At 40.3% G+C, this 17166-nt stretch overlaps 1 protein-coding gene across 6 annotated transcripts in view; it reads right to left on the bottom strand.

Annotated features, from left to right (window-relative positions):
• Positions 1–12032: 12032 nt before the first annotated feature.
• Positions 12033–17166, bottom strand: part of RPAP2 (RNA polymerase II associated protein 2) — a 115008-nt gene continuing 109874 nt past the window's right edge. For 3 of the 6 annotated variants that reach the window (XR_001039614.4, XR_001039615.4, XR_009599718.1), the window contains 2 exons: positions 16648–16701; positions 12033–15112 (listed from right to left, as the gene is read on the bottom strand). The gene's annotated coding sequence lies outside the window, so the exon portion shown is untranslated. Of the gene's footprint in view, positions 16702–17166 lie in introns of all 6 variants that reach the window. The other 3 variants (XR_006060064.1, XR_009599717.1, XM_012176171.3) reach the window with 1 other exon arrangement.

Below are 17166 nucleotides of genomic sequence, written 5' to 3'. Positions count from 1 at the left end.
TTCTTCTTAATCCTCTAGCTGTTCCTTCACTGACACTTTCATGAGTTCTTTCTCTCCCTGATTTTAAGGCTGGTGTCCACCCTGGAGCCCCTCTTTTTCACCTGTGTTGTACTCTTTCTGGGGATAGATAGATGTCATCTGTCCCCATGGCTTTAATGATTTACATGCTGCTATTTCTCACCATCATACCTCCTTCCTCTCTGTCTTTCCCTAAATATCAGGCCCATATATTCAGGTCACCAGCTGGGCAGCTCCACTTGGATATCTGATGGGTACCTCCATGTCCACAAGGACAAAATTGCTCTCCTTATCTCTCTACCTCTCCTGCCGTCCTTACTGAGATTAATTTTTACTCATGGTCCCTTTTTCAGTACAGGTACCACTACCCACACGGCTGTACAGTGTTGATACTCCTGACTTTTCTTTCTCCCCATCCCCACAGCTACTTCTCTGGTGTAGCACATTGACCTGCAATAGCCTTGCAACTGGTCTCCCTGCTTCGGACTTACCCCACTCCAACTTGTTCTGTGCACTGTAGTCCAAATTAACTTTTTTCTGCATTAAAAAGTATATTTTTGAATTATAAAATTGATATGTACTTGTAACAAATAATATAGTAGAATATAAAGTAACAGCTGAAAGACTTCCTCCATATTTGCAGCCTCAATTTAGGTGAACAGTTTGGTGTATTTCCCATCACACTCTTTTCTGTGCTTTTCTAAAACATATATTAACTGGGCATCTGCTATACGCTACTTTATTGTCCAGGAATCCAGAACGGCCCATTTCTTTGCACAAGCCAAGTTCTAGGTCCCCTCCTTGATTTTGCTCATGTCTTTCCTTTGCTCTTCCCTCCATGTCTTTCTTCCAGTGAATACCTACTCATCCTTAGAGAGTTACTGCATGTGTCATCGCCTCCTTAGATGCCCCCTGACTCTCTGGGTAGCTTCCCCTTTATCACTCTCACTGTACTATTGTGAGCTCTTTTCTGCTGCTTTCTCCCACTGGGGAAGAGATTCTTAAGGAGGAGATTGTGCATTATTCTTCACGGTACCCCCCACCCTTGGCATAAGATCTGGCATAATGCTTAATTCACATGATGGAGTGATTGTGGCTTTTATTACTGCCTGAGTGCAAGTGCCTTGGGTTGGGAAGAGAATTGTTCCCAATAGACTGTGAAGCTTTCTGATGGTCAGTTCACGGCACAAATAGGAAACAAGATAGGGGCTAAAGAGTAAGAAAAAGGATCCAAGAGTGAGAAAAGGAGCTTCGTAGCATCAAAGGAAGGAAAAGAACTGATATTTATGAAGGATCATATCTAGCACCTCTCATATGTTATTTAATCTTCTTAGCAATACTGTTCCCATTTTACAGATGAGAAAATTGAGGATTGGGGGTAGAGTACTTTTCCCAAGGTTTTACCGTGAGTGAGGAGCATAGCTGAGTTTCTGACCCAGTTCTGTGTGACTTCCAAGTGGACGCTTTTACAGACTGCATATTGGTGATCAAGTAAATACAGTATAGTCAACAACTGCCACTACCCTATACCCTTCAGGAGTGCCTGGAAGAAGTCTGTGTCTAGCAACCTCTGAACAGAGACATGGAAAGGCCTTCAGCCTCTGAGGAGATATGAGTTACAGACCTAAAGTCCAGACTTTCAGACATGGTAAGCCTTTTCACTTGCATGGGCTTTGAAAGGGGGTGCTAAAGCTCTAGAGTTCCTGCTGCAGGGAGTTAATCTTCCAGAAAAGGCCGGCAAAGGCTCTGAGAAGCTTCACCCAGCCCAGCTTTCCTCAGATCTCCCTCAGGCAGCTGTGACTCCTTAGTTCCCTCTTGGCTCCTCCCCAGTCCAGATTAGCCCCGGTTGCATTGTCATTTCACTGCCAGTCAGAGCACATCTATGGAGCAGAGTCACCTCTGGAGGCTCAGGAGTCTGGGGCCCCAGCCCTTTGATAGCTGAGTTTTAGAAATACCTTGAGATTTGGGAGGGTACCAGGGAACAGGGTCAAGGGTGCTAAGGAATCGCTGGAGTAAGGAGCTGTGTTCAGGGGCAAAGGTGATTCACAGGGGATGCTAATCCTTCAGTCTACAGGGTTTACTGATCCTACCTATTGTTTGGTCTTTGAGGTCAGGAATGCTAGGCCTGAGAGAGGGAGGCACTGATAGTAATAATGACAGCTACTTTTTATCCAGACCATCTATATGTCAGAGGCCATACGTACACCCTGTCATTTAATCCTCCAATAACTCTGTGAGAGAGCTAGGAATAGTTGCATTTTATGGATTAAATAGTTTTTAAAAAAGAAAAACACCCTGAAGCTCAGAGAAGTTGCCCATAACCATTGAGAGAGAATTGGAATTGAACCCAGTCCCATATCTGTGTATCTCAAGCCAGTGGTAGACTGCCTAGAAATATAAATTTTGTCCTCATCATCAATACTTGGGCTACCTGATGTGAAGAGGCGATTCACTGGAAAAGACCCTGATGCTGGGAAAGATTGAAGGCAGGAGAAAGCAGTGGCAGAGGAAGAGATGGTTAGATAGCATCACTGACTCAATAGACATGAATTTGAGCAAATTCCAGGAGATAGTGGAGGGCAGAGGAGCCTGGCATGCTGCAGTTCATGAGGTCACAAGGAATTGGATGTGACTTAGCAACTGAAAAACAACAGTCATCAAAAAGCTCACAGTCCTTGTCTGCTCTCTGCCTACACTAGTTCAACATCATCTCTTGTCAATGCTCCTCTCACTCTGTGCTCCAGACATACTGAAATACTAGCGGTTTCTGCACGCTTTATACATGCTGTTTGCTCTGCCTCGAATGCCTTCGACCCCTCCTTTCCGATGCTAAGTCCTTTTCATTCTTCGGGTCTCAGCTTGCCTGTCACCTGGCTCTACAAGGCTGGGGAGCTCACACTTCTGCTGGGTAGGGGGCTCTGTTTCCCTTCGTCTCTTACAGGACGTTCTTGGACTTCTTGTTTGGGAAATTCACTTCCCCCCTAAGGTTAGTCTCCCAGTTAGTGTGACTGACACCCCTCCTCCTCCAGCTCCAGGCATGGGTTTGGTTTGTTGTTCAGTCACTCATTCGTGTCCGTCTCTTTGCAACCCTATGGACTGCAGCACATCAGGCTTCTGTGTCCTTCACTGTTTATTGGAGTTTGCTCAAACTCATGTCCATTGAATCGATGATGCTATGCAACCATCTCATCCTCTGCCACCCGCTTCTCCTCCTGCCCTCAGTCTTTCCCAACATCAGGGTCTTTTCCAGTGAGTTGACTCTTCACATCAGGTGGCTAAAGTATTGAAACTTCAGCTTCAGCATCAGTCCTTGCAATGAATATTCAGGGTTGATTTCCTTTAGGATTGATTGGTTTGATCTCTGTGCAGTCCAGGGGACTCTCAAGAGTCTTATCCAGTAGCACAGTTTGAAAGCATCAATTCTTCTGTGATCAGCCTTCTTTATGGTCCAACTCTCACATCTGTACTTGACTACTGGAAAAACTATAGCTTTGACTAGATGGACCTTTGTTTTCAAAGTGATATCTCTGCTTTTTAATATGCTGTCTCAGTTGGTCATAGCTTTTCTTCCAGGGAGCAAGCATCTTTTAATTTCATGGCTGCAGTCACTGTCCACAATGCTTGGGGAGCCCAAGGAAATAAAAGTGTCATTGTTTCCATTTTCCACCCATCTATTTGCCATGAAGTGATGGGACCAGATCCTGTGATCTTCGTTTTTTGAATGTTGAGTTTGAAGCTAGCTCTTTCACTCTACTCTTTTACCTTCATCAAGAGACTCTTTAGTTCCTCTTCACTTTCTGCGATTAGGGTGGTGTCATCTGCCTATCTGAGGTTACTGACATTTCTCCCAGCTATCTTGATTCCAGCTTGTGCTTCATCCAGCCTGGCATTTCACATGATGTGCTTTGCATGGGTGACAATATACAGCTTGACTAGTTAATTCAATCAGTAGATCTCATTCTGATACTGTGATCAACTCAGGAATTGGGGTACAGTGTACTCCAAAACAAAGAATCAATGAGAAACTAGGAATTGAGAGTTACCAAAAGAGTCACCTTTTCTAGGTAACTGAATGAGGAAAGATATAGGTATTCAGCCTGGCTATGAGCAACTGAGTTTAATAGTGAAGAGGCTTAAGGGTCTGGGTGGAATACAGTAAAAGGGACTCTACCTCCATCATTAAAAATAGGACATTTTGGTCCCCATATATACTGTTTGTTTACTTTCAACTTTTTCGGAACCTTGAGCAAGAAAGAGGGGTGCTATTCATAGAGGACTTCTTGGAACCCCAATATATTCTTTGCAGACATTCATACAAACCCATATATACAAATGATCTTGGAGTCATTTTAATGTATCATATTTTGCATCATATTTTCCTACTTAAAAAATCCAAATTAACTTTAAAATCTATCTTACAAATATTTTCCCAGATACCTTATTTCTCTATAGCTTTTGTTTATGGCGTGAAAGTTGTAAACATTTATATAGTTAAAAAATCTTTTATCTTTTTTAGAGTCTCTAGGTTTCCAGTCTTTGTTAGAAATGTCTCCCCATCTTCAGTTTTTAATGTAGTCTCCAAAGTTTTCTTGCAATATGTTGTTTTCACTCTATACGTCTATACGTTTTCACTCGCTTTATGTCTATATTTTTTTAATCTGTGTGGAATATTTTTCTTTTTAATAATGTATAAGATTAGAGTCCCTTTTTACTTTCTCCCATATGGAAAACCAGTTGTACTAGCATCATTTACTAAATAGTCCATTCTCTTCCTACCAAACTGAATTTCCATATATATCATGTGTTAACTTTTTTTTGGTCTTGCCGCATAGCTTGTGGGATCTTAGTTCCCTGGCCAGGAATTGATTCGTGGGCCTTAGCAATGAAAGCACAGAGTCCTAACCACTGGCGTGCCAGGGAATTACAATGTTAACTTTTCATAAATATTGCTATTGATTGTGGATTTTCTTTCTTTTTTTTAACCGAACTGTTTTTCTATTTCTGTTTGACTCTATAATATGTTCTGGTAAGGCAAGACTCTTTAACTGTTCTTCTTTTTCACAGTTTTCTTGGCTATTTTCAGTCATTCTTCATGTAAATTTGAAGCTGATTTTATAAAATTCCGTTGACTATGTTTTGTATTCTGATTGGAACTAATTTGACATAATAATTTGAGGAAACTGACCTTTTAAACTAGTAGGTCAATACAAGAACATAGTATAATTTTCCATTGTCTAGATCTTGTTTTATATATTCTAATACATTTACTTCATTTAAGTCCTGTATCTTTCTTATTATATAGATCTCTAAGTGTGTTTTATATTTATTTATTTATTTATTTATTTATTTTTGCAGACAACATGTACTATTTTATTGGGCCTCAAAAGCTTTAAATACAGAAATAGGGAGGGCTGGGCAAAGGGGCAGATGTGGACACACTGGCATTATTTTGATTGCTTAAATGTAATGCTTTCCTTATTTCCTTTTCTACTGTTTTCCAATAGAATAACATTATTTTATTATTAAAATTATTACATTAATAAATTTTAATGTTTATTTTATACCCAGCCCCCTACCAAAGAAGGAGAAGGCAATGGTATCCCACTCTAGTACTCTTGCCTGGAAAATCCCATGGATGGAGGAGCCTGGTAGGCTGCAGTCCATGGGGTTGCTAAGAGTCAGACACGACTGAGCGACTTCACTTTCACGTTTCACTTTCATGCACTGGAGAAGGAAATGGCAACCCACTCCAGTGTTCTTGCCTGGAGAATCCCAGGGACGGGGGAGCCTGGTGGGCTGCCGTCTATGGGGTCGCACAGAGTCGGACACGACTGAAGCGACTTAGCAGCAGCAGCAGCTACCAAAGAATATAAGATTACTTAGACTGGGGAAGATGTGGGAATTAAACGTGCTGGGGGCTATGAAGCACAGGGCTAGCTTGGCCTGGAGCCTCAGGGTGTTGGGAAAGAAAGCAGACCAAGGACAAGAAGAAGAACTGATTTGTGTGTTTAGAGCACTGTGTTATGTTCAGTTCTACTGTGAGCAGTGCTGAGTAACAGAGACCTGAGAGACAGTGGATTAAACAGAATAACACTTATTTCTGTCTCATATAAAAAAAGTCTCTTGTAGGCAGTTCAGGCTCCACAGTACTCAGGAATCCAGACTGCTTCTCGCTCTACATTCTGCTGCCCTTCAGATGTGGCCCTCATCATTATGGTCCAAGATGAACTCCAGGCATCTCATCCATGTTCCAAGCAGGAGGATGAGGGATAGGGAGGAAGAGACAGAGGGCACATCTAGGGTGTATCTTAAGGAAATTTCCCAGAAGCTGCCAAACAACATTTCTGCTTATCCTATTGGCTGGAACTAAGTTATATGTGGTTGTCTGCCTCCAAGAAATGTTGTGGAATATTTTTATTCAAAAGGAAAATTCTAAAGATTAAAAAGACTTATCCAAGTCAAGATTCTAAGGATTCCAGGATGAAGTCTGAGCTCAGAAACAGCTATCACTCCCCCTGTCAGCTGCTGGAGACAGCCCTGGCTGCCCAGCAATCCTGGGAATCCTGCTTGTCTAACATCCATTTTGATTTAAAATCTTTTGTATTTGAGATAGATTTTTCTCTGTTGACAATGGGCTGGGTTTTGCCTGTTCATTAGGTGTGGAACTCCTGGCTTGTGGTAAATCCTGATTGGAAAACAATATAAACACATTTCCTGGTAAATGTATAAATATATATAGATGTTGGTTGGTCCCCTCCCCTCCACCAACACACACCATGGAAGCAATTTGTAGCAATTTAGACATGCTCAGCATCTGGCCCTCATAAAAGGTCTTGAGTGAGTCATGATTTTGCACCAACAGAGAGGGTTTGTCTTGCTTGTGGAGAGAATTGTGTTTACCTCCTATTCGGCCCGTGAACTATTGCTTTATGATGATCAGTCTGATTTGTGTGCAAAGCGACTGGTGAGATAAGAATTCGGGAAAGGAGAGCAAGAATAAGAGGAGGCTCCAGAGAGCTATATACTCAGGCCAAAACTACAAGGTTTAGGGGGCTTGCTGTTTCTGCTTTTGAGGAACCAGCACACACACACACCAAAAAAAGCAGTGGAAAGAGCCTCATTTTGTGAGTTAGGAGATGACCTATACTTCTAAGTAGGCTTCTCAATCTTTGGAGTCTCAGTTTGTTCATCTGACAAGTGGGACCAATAATGGCTGCCCTGTCCAGTTGAGAGAGAGAGAGAAAAGGGCAGCTCTTGCTTGAGTTGCAGAGAAAGCATCTTAAATATGCCATCTCATTTAATGCCCAAGAGAGTCCCATGAGGGAGGTGGCATTAGACCATTCTACAGCTGAAGCAACTGAGACATGGAGAGGCTAAGTTGTTTGTCCAAGGTCACAGATGTGTTGTAACTCAAACCCACATCTGTCTGGCTCCAAATTCTGTGTTCTTTTTATTACTTAATGCTGACACTTAAGTCACAGGACACATCCTAGTCTCCCCCTGGGGAGGGAAAAAGCTCAAAGTTGCTTCCCTGCTCCGAGGCCCAAAGTATCCCTGTGTCTTTTGTCATTACAGAAGTTCCAGCCAAGTCAAGTTCTGTTTCCTCAGGACCCTGCTCTTTGCTGTGGGAGCAGGTGGGTTGTTAATCTGATAAACAGCTTCCTGCTAAGGTGGGAAGGCGAGCTAAAGAGCTGCTGAATTGCCCTCCAGAGTGGTAGGTTTGACACTCTAGTTGCTTTGGCCCGTGAAATTGCTCTAGGATTATGAAAGGATGAGGGCTTTGGAGTCAGTCAACTCTGGGTAGGAGTCCTGGCTCTGAGTCTTGCTAACAGTGTGACCTTAAGTTGTCTGCCCTTCAATTTCCTCATCAGTAAAATACGGATATGAGCTCACTAAAGGGTGGACGTTATGCCTGTTAAATGAGCTAATGTGGGAAATGTGCCTGGCACCTTGTGCTGCACTTTGTACACAACTGAGTAAAAGGCAGCTGTTGCTTCCTTGAAGGGAGTGAGCAGACCTCCACGAGAGCTATTTAGCCATTGAGTTGTTTTTGGGTCCCCTCTAGATTAGAATATATGGGATAACTTACTTGTTATCTGAGGCGTTTATAGAGTGTTAGGTGTGCCATACCTGTCAGGGACAGTAAATGTACCAGGGACTTGTTCCAGCTCCCAGCCTGCTGACTCACAGGTCACCCTGATGTCACCAGTGAGTACTCTGGGCCTTTCCTGAGAGGCAGTAAGAAGGGTGCCTGGATCCAGGCATGGAACTTGATAAAGGGCTCATTGGCAGTCTGCTTGGTAGGAAGCCTAAGGTACAGCTGTCCTGGGGATTGTGTCGGGTGTAGGCATAGAGTTCATCCTTCTGGGCTTTCCAAATACTCCATGATTCAACCCCTTCCCATCCCATTGTACACTTCTATCCTGCTTGTTCCTCTACAGTCAACTCCTCCACGAAGCTGGCAACTCATGAGTCTCCAAGCACACAGAAACTCAGTCCCGCTTCATTGGTTTGTCTGCAGTTGGATCCCTACGTCTTTACTTCTTAGCCATAGCTAGATCATCTCTCAAGGCCAGCTCTCATCTGCCTCCTCCAAAAAGCTTTCCTTAACTTCTGCAGTGCATGCTGACCTTTCTCCTGTGGATCTCCTATTTTAGTGACCTTATGTCATTCATTAATTCACTCAATGCATTGGCAAGTCTTACCCATTCTATACGAAAAATACTTCCTACATTCATTTAGTTCTGTCCATCTCTACTGCTCCCACCCTAGTCACCTCTTGCTTGAATTATTAAACATCCTTGTAACTGGCCTCCTTGCTCTTGCTCTTTGTTGTTGTTTAGTCACTCAGTTGTGTCTGACTCCTTGCAACCCCATGGACTGCAGCATGCCAGGCTTCCTTGTTCTTTACTATCTCCTGGAGTTTGCTCAGATCGAATCAATGATGCCATCCAACCATCTCATCCTCTGTTGGCCCCTTCTCCTGCCCTCAATCTTTTCCAGCATCAGGGTCTTTTCCAATGAGTTAGTCTTCGCATCAGGTGGACAAAATATTGGAGCTTCAGCTTCAGCATCAGTCCTTCCAATGAATACTCAGGGTTGATTTCCTTTGGGATTGATTGGTTTGATTTCCTTTCATTTCAAGGGACTCTCAAGAGTTTTCTTTTGCTCTGCTTCTCTCCAACTTTTTCATACTCTGTGGAGCATCCGGCAAACTTTTGTATAGATAAATTAGCCCCTGTCGTTCTTTCGCTTGCAGTCTTCTAGTAGCTTCCCAAACTCACCATAGCCCAGAAGGCTCTGCTAATCTGGCACTTGAGTGTTTTCCCAGCCTCTTCTCATCCTCTCATTTCTCTTGCTCATTCTGCTTCAGGCCCCTCAACCTTCTCTCTGTTCCCCCCAAAAGGCCAAACCACTACCACTGCCTTAGGTTCTTTTCTCTTTCTGGGTCTCCTGCCTAGTATGTTTTCAGTTCCTCAATGCTTGCTTCCTTCTCATTTCAGTGTTCTTTTCAGCTGTGGCCTTCTTAGTGAGATCTTCCCGGAACACTCTATCTAAATTAGTTCCTGCTCTCCTCAAGTCACACTTTATCTCATTGCACTATTTCTTTTATATCATTAACATTTTATGAACTTACCTGTTTTCTTTATATTGTCTGCTTCTTTCCAGTAGAAAGACAATACCTATCTTTTTCACCACTGTAACCGCAGAGTTTAGAACAGCTTAACGTGTACAAAACTAAAACATATTGTTTAAAAATTTATTATATGGGTATTAAATATCATCTTTTTGTGAAGCACTGATAATCAATAAGTACTTCCATTGATGAGAGAGATGAATGCCTATTCTTAAAACAGAGTTTCTCAAAGGTAGTCCACAAACTCTGGTGATCTGTCAAGGAATTTGTAAGTGATCTGATGGTTTTAGAGGAAAAACTGATAGGCCAATTTTGTTCACATACACTTAACTAGTTTAAAATGTAAGATTAGCTAAAATTTCCATAGAATTTTTATTTGTTGCTGTTGTTCAGTCACTAAGTCATGTCCAACCTTTTGTTACTCCATGGACTGCAGCATGCCAGGCTCCTCTGTCCTCCACTGTCTCCCTGAGTTTGCTCAAATTCATGTCCGTTGGGTCAGTGATACTATCTAACCATCTCATCCTCTGCCACCCACTTCTCCTGCCCTCAATCTTTCCCAGCATCAGAGTGTTTTCCAGTGAGTTGGCTGTTTGCCTCAGGTGGCCAAAGTATTGGAGCTTCAGCATCAGTCCTTCCAATGAATATTCAGGGTAGATTTCCTTTAGGATTGACTGGTTTGATCTCCCTGCTGTTGAAGGGACTCTCAAGCATCTTCTCCAGTATCACAATTCAAGAGCATCAGTTCTTCAGTGCTCCACCTTGTTTTTGGTCCAGTTTTCACATGTGTACTTGACTATTGGAAAATCCATAGCTTCAACTATACAGACCTTTATCAGCAAAGTGATGTCTCTGCTTTTAATATGCTCTCTAGGTTTGTCATAGCTTTCCTTCCAGGAAGCAAGCATCTTTTAATTCATGGCTGCCGTCACTGTCCGCAGTGCCTGGGGAGCCCAAGAGAATAAAATCTATCATGGCTTCCACTTTTTCCCCTTCTATTTGCTGTGAAGTGATGGGAACAGATGCCATCATCTTAATGTTTAGTTTTTTAATGTCTAGTCTTTTGAATGTTGACTTTAAACCCGCCTTTTCACTTTCCTCTTTCACTGTCACAGGAGGCTCTTTAGTTCCTCCTTGCTTTCTGCCATTAGAGAGGTAATCTGCATATCTGAGGTTATTGATATTTCTCCCAGAAATCTTGATTCCAGCTTGTGATTCATCCAGACCAGCACTTGGCATGATGTTCACTGCATAGAAGTTAAGCAGGGTGACAATATACAGCCTTGTTGTACTCCTTTCCAAATTTTGTACCAGTCAGTTTTTCCATATCCAGTTCTAACTGTTGCTTCTTGACCCACATACAAGTTTCTCAGGAGACAGGTAAGATGGTCTAGTATTCTCATCTCTTGAATTTTCCACAGTTTGTTGTGATCTACACAAGTCAAAGGCTTTAGCATTGTCAATGAAGCAGAAGTAGATGTTTTCTGGAACTCCCATGCTTTCTCCATGATCCAATAAAAATTGCAATTTGATCTCTGGTTCCTCTGCCTTTCCTAAACCCAGCTTGAACATCTGGAAGTTCTTGGTTCATGTACTGTTGTTGAAGACTAGCTTGAAGAATTTTGAGCATAACCTTATTACAATGTGAAGTGAGCAGGAAGTTCTGTTACCTTCTTCTTTTTTTTTGCCAGTAAACAACTTAGTCTTTTATTTGCCCAAGGCCAGCTGTTGTAGGCACTGAGGCCCCAAGACTTCCAGAAGGGATGGAGGGGTGGGGGTGAGCCATCCTGCCTCCCAGGTGCTGCCTGTCCTATGCTGCTTCCTGCAGGAGGTGGGAGAGTAGATAAAGTGTACACTTGCATCATCAGGTATCTCCTCAATTTTGTGTGTGTGTCAGTTGCTTGGTGGTGTTTGACTCTGTGACCCCATGGACTATAGCCAGCCAGGTTCCTTTGTCCAAGGGATTCTCCAGGCAAGAGTACTAGAGGGGTTGCCATGTTACCTTCTTAATAATTGTTTCTTTTTATTCACTGCAGGGACTGCATTGGTTGATAATTTCAGTTATCAACTATAGATTATTTGGGATAATGTGTTTCATGTCAGGATAGTGTTACAATCCTTAATTGTAAAAACCTGTATTTTTACTGTTACTATTGTGTTGCATTAAATTTGTCATGATACAAAAGTAGTTCATTGAAGAGTAAAATTAATGATGAAATAGTGCAATACAAAATAACTCTGTAAGTGTAAATGTTGAATAGGGCTACAGTTTGAATATACACCAAGAATCTATGAGCTAGAGGACAAAATAATTTATAGGACTGTTGACTTGGCATCACAGCTGAAAATGAGAAGTTCAAATAAGAAATAATAGTGCTGAATGTTTGAAAAGTAGACTTTATTGGATTTTATTGTAATGATCCCTAAGGGTATTCTTTCTTGTGATACTCTGTCCTATGGTGGGACAAAACCATAAAACTTTGAAACATTTTTTTCTTTTTTTGGCAGTTCACTTGGCTTGTGGGATCTCAGTTACCCACCCAGGGACTGATCCTGGGCAATGCAGTGAAAGTCCAGAATCCTAACAACTAGGTACCAGGGAACTCCCCACAATTTTAAAACAAAGTATGGTTACTTCTCTGTTAAATCAAATGATATTTTCCAGAGTAAGTATAGGAAACTGATTAATTTTGTCAGTAAAGGTAGAGAGGAGACCAGAACTACAAAAATATTGTTCAAAATTGTACTTCTTAGAGCAAAATCATACAAGTTACATTGCCATGAAGTTGAATAACCAGCTTAAGCTTAGATAATTAATGGTAAGTGTTGTGTTTGGAGAGAAAGCAGAATAAGCTTTGGGCACAATTCTTTTTAATCAGGAGATCCTTCTGAAAGTTAGTAAAGAAAATGACTTATGACTCATTTAGACTGTATAGATACTTTGACTATCCAGTGAAAAGTTGGAAACAGTTTTTATCCTTCTGCTTTGGGATAATTATTAATTTAAAAACTATTATGTCTTGTTTATAATTTTAAAAATTAAAGTGAATTTACAGCTAACTGTGGTAGATTGAACTCATGTTTACTTTCCACTACTTCCTCAAAATTGTTAGTAAATGGATTTTTTAAAAAGGATAAGTGTACTTCTGCTTTAATCTATCGTGGCATAATAGGGATCACATTTACCCTGCCACTGTAAACAACCAGAAACTGTACAAAAAGTATGAAATACCTGTTCTCTGATGTTGGACTAGAAGTAGTACAGGATTGTGATTCCTGAGGGAAGAGAGACAAATGAAGTGAGCTCTGTCGTCACCTAGGCTTTTACCTAGAGGTACATTCTGGATCATGGAGCAGGGTCGGGGTGGGGGGGGGGGGGCGTCGCGAGTATAGCACAGTGGTCTCACTGACTGGAGGGGACAGAGATTGGAGGTCAGGGAGGTTGAAGCAGATAAAAGTTGTGAGGAAGAATTCCATGCAAGAGACAGTTATGCAGAAAAAGAGCTCCAGAAATGTTAAATCTTTTCTGAATACCAAGAAATAATACTAAGAAACAATGGTGAAAACCTTTCTAAGTTTGATAAAAATGCTAAGACAGTGATCTAAGAAGCTTGGTGAACCCCAAGCAGGATAAAACTGCAAACCCTGAAACTCACACCAAACCCCATCATAATCAAGTTGCTGAAAACCAATGATAAATAGAGAAATCTTAAAAGCAGCTAGAGGGAAGAAAGACAGTATGTACAGAAAACCAAAGGTAAGGGTCACTGTAGACTTATTGTCTCCAGCTATGCAAGCGAGAGACAATAGAATGGCATCTTTAGTGCGCTAAAAGAAAATGATAGCTTGGAAATAAGTGAAAGCATTCTTCAAAAGTGAAGGCAAGGGAGTTCCCTGGTGGTCCAGTAGTTATGACTCAGTGCTTTTGCGGCCAGGGCCCAAGTTCAGTCCTTGGTTGGGCAACTAACATCCTACAAACCACATGGTGTGGCCAATAAAAACCCCAAACAAACAACAATAACAACAAAACTGAAGGCAAAACAATAGTTTTTTTCCAACAAATAAAGTTGAACTAATTTATAAATATGCTGCTGTATGAGAAATATTAAGTTATTCAGGCAGAAAGAAAAAAATCAGGTGGAAATGTGGATCTGCACAAAGGAATGAAGAGTACTTGAAATGGCATGAATGTGAGTAAATGTAAAAGACTATCTTCCTTGTCATTAAAATTTTTATTTAAAATACAATTGACTATTTAAAGCAAAAATTATATGCATGCCAGGGTTTAGATGATCTATAGATGTGAAATGTATGACAATAGTAGTACAGATGGAAGGAATGGGATGATAGTTATAAAGTTTATTATTAGGTTTTTGCATTGTATTTCAAGTGATATTATTTGAAGGTGCAATGTGATAGATAAAATATGCATATTTCAAACCCTAGAGCACTCACTAAAAAAATAAATAAAGCAAAAACAAAACCCCAAACCAAAAAGGAAAAACAGAACTATAGCTGATAAATCAGTACTGGAGATAAACTGGAGTGCTAAAAATACTTAATATAAAGTTAGGCAGGCAAAAAGGGAAAACAGGACAAAATAAAAAACAAATATGAAGATGATAGACTTAAACCCAACCATGTTAATTATTGTTATCAAATATAAAGGGTTTAAACACCCCAATTATAAGGCAGAGATAGACTTTTATCCAGTTAGGATAAAAATCAAAACCCGACTGTGCTCTGCCTAGAGGGAATCTACCTTAAATATAAATACACAGGTAGATTAAAAGTAAAAGGATGGAAGTTATACCATGCAAACACCAATCAGAAAAGAGCTAGCATGACTATATTAATAGCAAAGGATATCTTAGAACAAGATATTTCATATGGAATAAAGAAGGTCATTTCATAGTAGTTGAGAGTACAGTCCATCAGGAGGACACAACAATTCTAAATGTGTATACATCCAATAACAAAGTTTCAAAATACATGCAACAAAAACTGATAAAGAAATTAACAAACTATTATTGTTAGAGGTTTCAACATTCCTCCTTTAGTAAATAATAGGATAAACTGACAATATCAGTAGGGATTTGGATGATATTAATAATACTATCAACCAACATGATCCAACTGACATTTACAGAATACTCTACTCAACAACAGCATTATGCCATGTTATGAATTATAAAACAAGTCTCAATAAATGTAAAACATTAAAATCATACAGAGTATGTTTTCTAATAAGAATGGAATTTAAAATTATTAACAGATATTTGGTAAAAATAGCATATCTTTAAATAATGTAAGGATCAAATTAGAAATCACTAAAGAAATTTTAAAATATTTTGAATGATGATGAAGAAACTTTTCAGAATTCATGGGATACAGCTTAGTAGATATGTACAGCTTAGAAAAGAAGAAAGTTCTCCAATCGGTGACTGAGGCTTTCACCTTAAGAAATTAGGAGAAAAGAAGCAATTTGAGTCCAAAGGGAGTGGAAGGAAGGAAATAATAAAAGTCAGAAAACAGAAAAATAAAGAAAATTAATGAAATAAATTCAGTTTTTTAAAAAAATCAAGTTGCTACATAGAATGATCAAGAAAAAAGACAAATTTCCAGTATCTTTCAGAAAAAGAGAAAACACTACTAAAACCCTGTGTTAATTAAGGGGATAATAAAAAGATATCATGAATAACTGTGCAAATATGTTTGACAGTTTAGATGAAATGGAAAAACTCCTTGGAAGACAGTTTTCCAATACTGACTCAAGGAGAAATATTTCTGAATATCCATATATCAATGAAAGTGATGAAATTCATACTAAGAAATGTTTTCACAAAGAAAACTCCTAGGTCCAGATGGCATTATTGGTGAATTCTGCCAAAAATTTAAGAGATAATACCAATCCTTTAGCCCTGAAGAACTTTCAGAAAATAGAATTGGATAGTATACTTCCCAGTTCATTTTATGAGACTGATATTAAACCAGACAAAGACATTATAAGAAAAAAATTATAAAGCAATGTCCCTTGCTGCTGCTGCTGCTAAGTCACTTCAGTCATGTCCGACTCTGTGACCCCATAGAAGGCAGCCCACCAGGCTCCCTCGTCCCTGGGATTCTCCAGGCAGGAACACTGGAGTGGGTTGCTATTTCCTTCTCCAATGCATGAAAATGAAAAGTGAAAGTGAAGTCGCTCAGTCGTGTCCGACTCTTAGTGACCCCATGGACTGTAGCCTACCAGGCTCCTCTGTCCATGGGATTTTCCAGGCAAGAGTACAGGAGTGGGGTGCCATTGCCTTAGGAACAGGCAAAAGTCTTTAACAAACTATTAAACAGCAATATATTATTAATAAAAGGTAAATATGTCATGATTCAGTAGGACTTATCCCAGGGATGCAAGGTTAATTTAACATTTAAGTATCAATAAGTATAATTTACATTAGCAGAAATAAAGAAAACATATCTTTATAGATATGCATGAAAGCCTTTTGGCAAAATTCAACATCCATTATGAAAATCTTCCAGTAAACTGAATACCAGGGAACTTCTTCAACTTGATAAAGGTTTTCCATGAAAACCTACATTTTATTCTTAATGGTGAAAGACTATTTTCCTTCTAAGATCTAATGCTTTCACCACTGTTCTTCCTTTTTTTTTTTAATAGTTTATTTGTTTTTGGTTGAGCTGGGTCTTCATTGCTGCACGTGGCGCTTTCGCTAGTTGTGGCGAACAAGGGCTACTCTTTATTGTGGTATACGGCTTCTCATTGTGGTGGCTTCTCTTGTGAAGCACGGGCCCTAGGACACTGGCTTCAGTAGTCGCAGCCTGCAGGTTCAGTAGCTGTAGTTCTCGGGCTTAGTTGCTCCATGGCATATGAAATCTTCCCAGACCAGGGACTGAACCTGTGTCCCTTGCACTGACAGGCAAATTCTTATCTACTGTACCACCTGGAAGGTCCACCACTGCTCTTTTTTCCCACTACTTACTTTTTAATATTGTTGTGAAGATCCTATCCAGGGTGATAAGGCAAGACATAGAGACTGGCAAAGAAGAAATAAAATAATATTATTTGCAGATGACATGGTTAATTATGTAGAAAATTCTGATTCTATAGAAAAGCTGTTAGAACTAATGTAAAGTTCATAGGATACAAAGTCAATATATAAAAATTATTTTTCTTTATACCAGCAATGAATAATTGGAAATGAAAAATTTAAAATACCACTTATCATAACATAGGGCTTCCCTGGTGGCTTATGTGGTAAAGAATCCACTTGTGAGAGACCTGGCTTGGGAAGATCCCCTGGAGAAGGGAATGGCAACCCACTCCTGGATTCTTGCATGGGAAATTGCGTGTACAGAGAAGCCTGCCAGGCTACAGTCTGTGGGGTCGTAAAGAGTCGGACAGGAGTGAGCGACTAACACTACAGTAACATAAAAAATACTTAGGTAGGGGTGAATACTCAGATGGGGGCGGTTGTGTGCATGTGGGGGTGGGGTATATG

Source organism: Ovis aries, chromosome 1 (assembly GCF_016772045.2).
Source record: "Ovis aries strain OAR_USU_Benz2616 breed Rambouillet chromosome 1, ARS-UI_Ramb_v3.0, whole genome shotgun sequence".
NCBI classification, from domain to species: Eukaryota; Metazoa; Chordata; class Mammalia; order Artiodactyla; family Bovidae; genus Ovis; species Ovis aries.
This window is presented reverse-complemented; position numbering and strand designations above follow the sequence as displayed.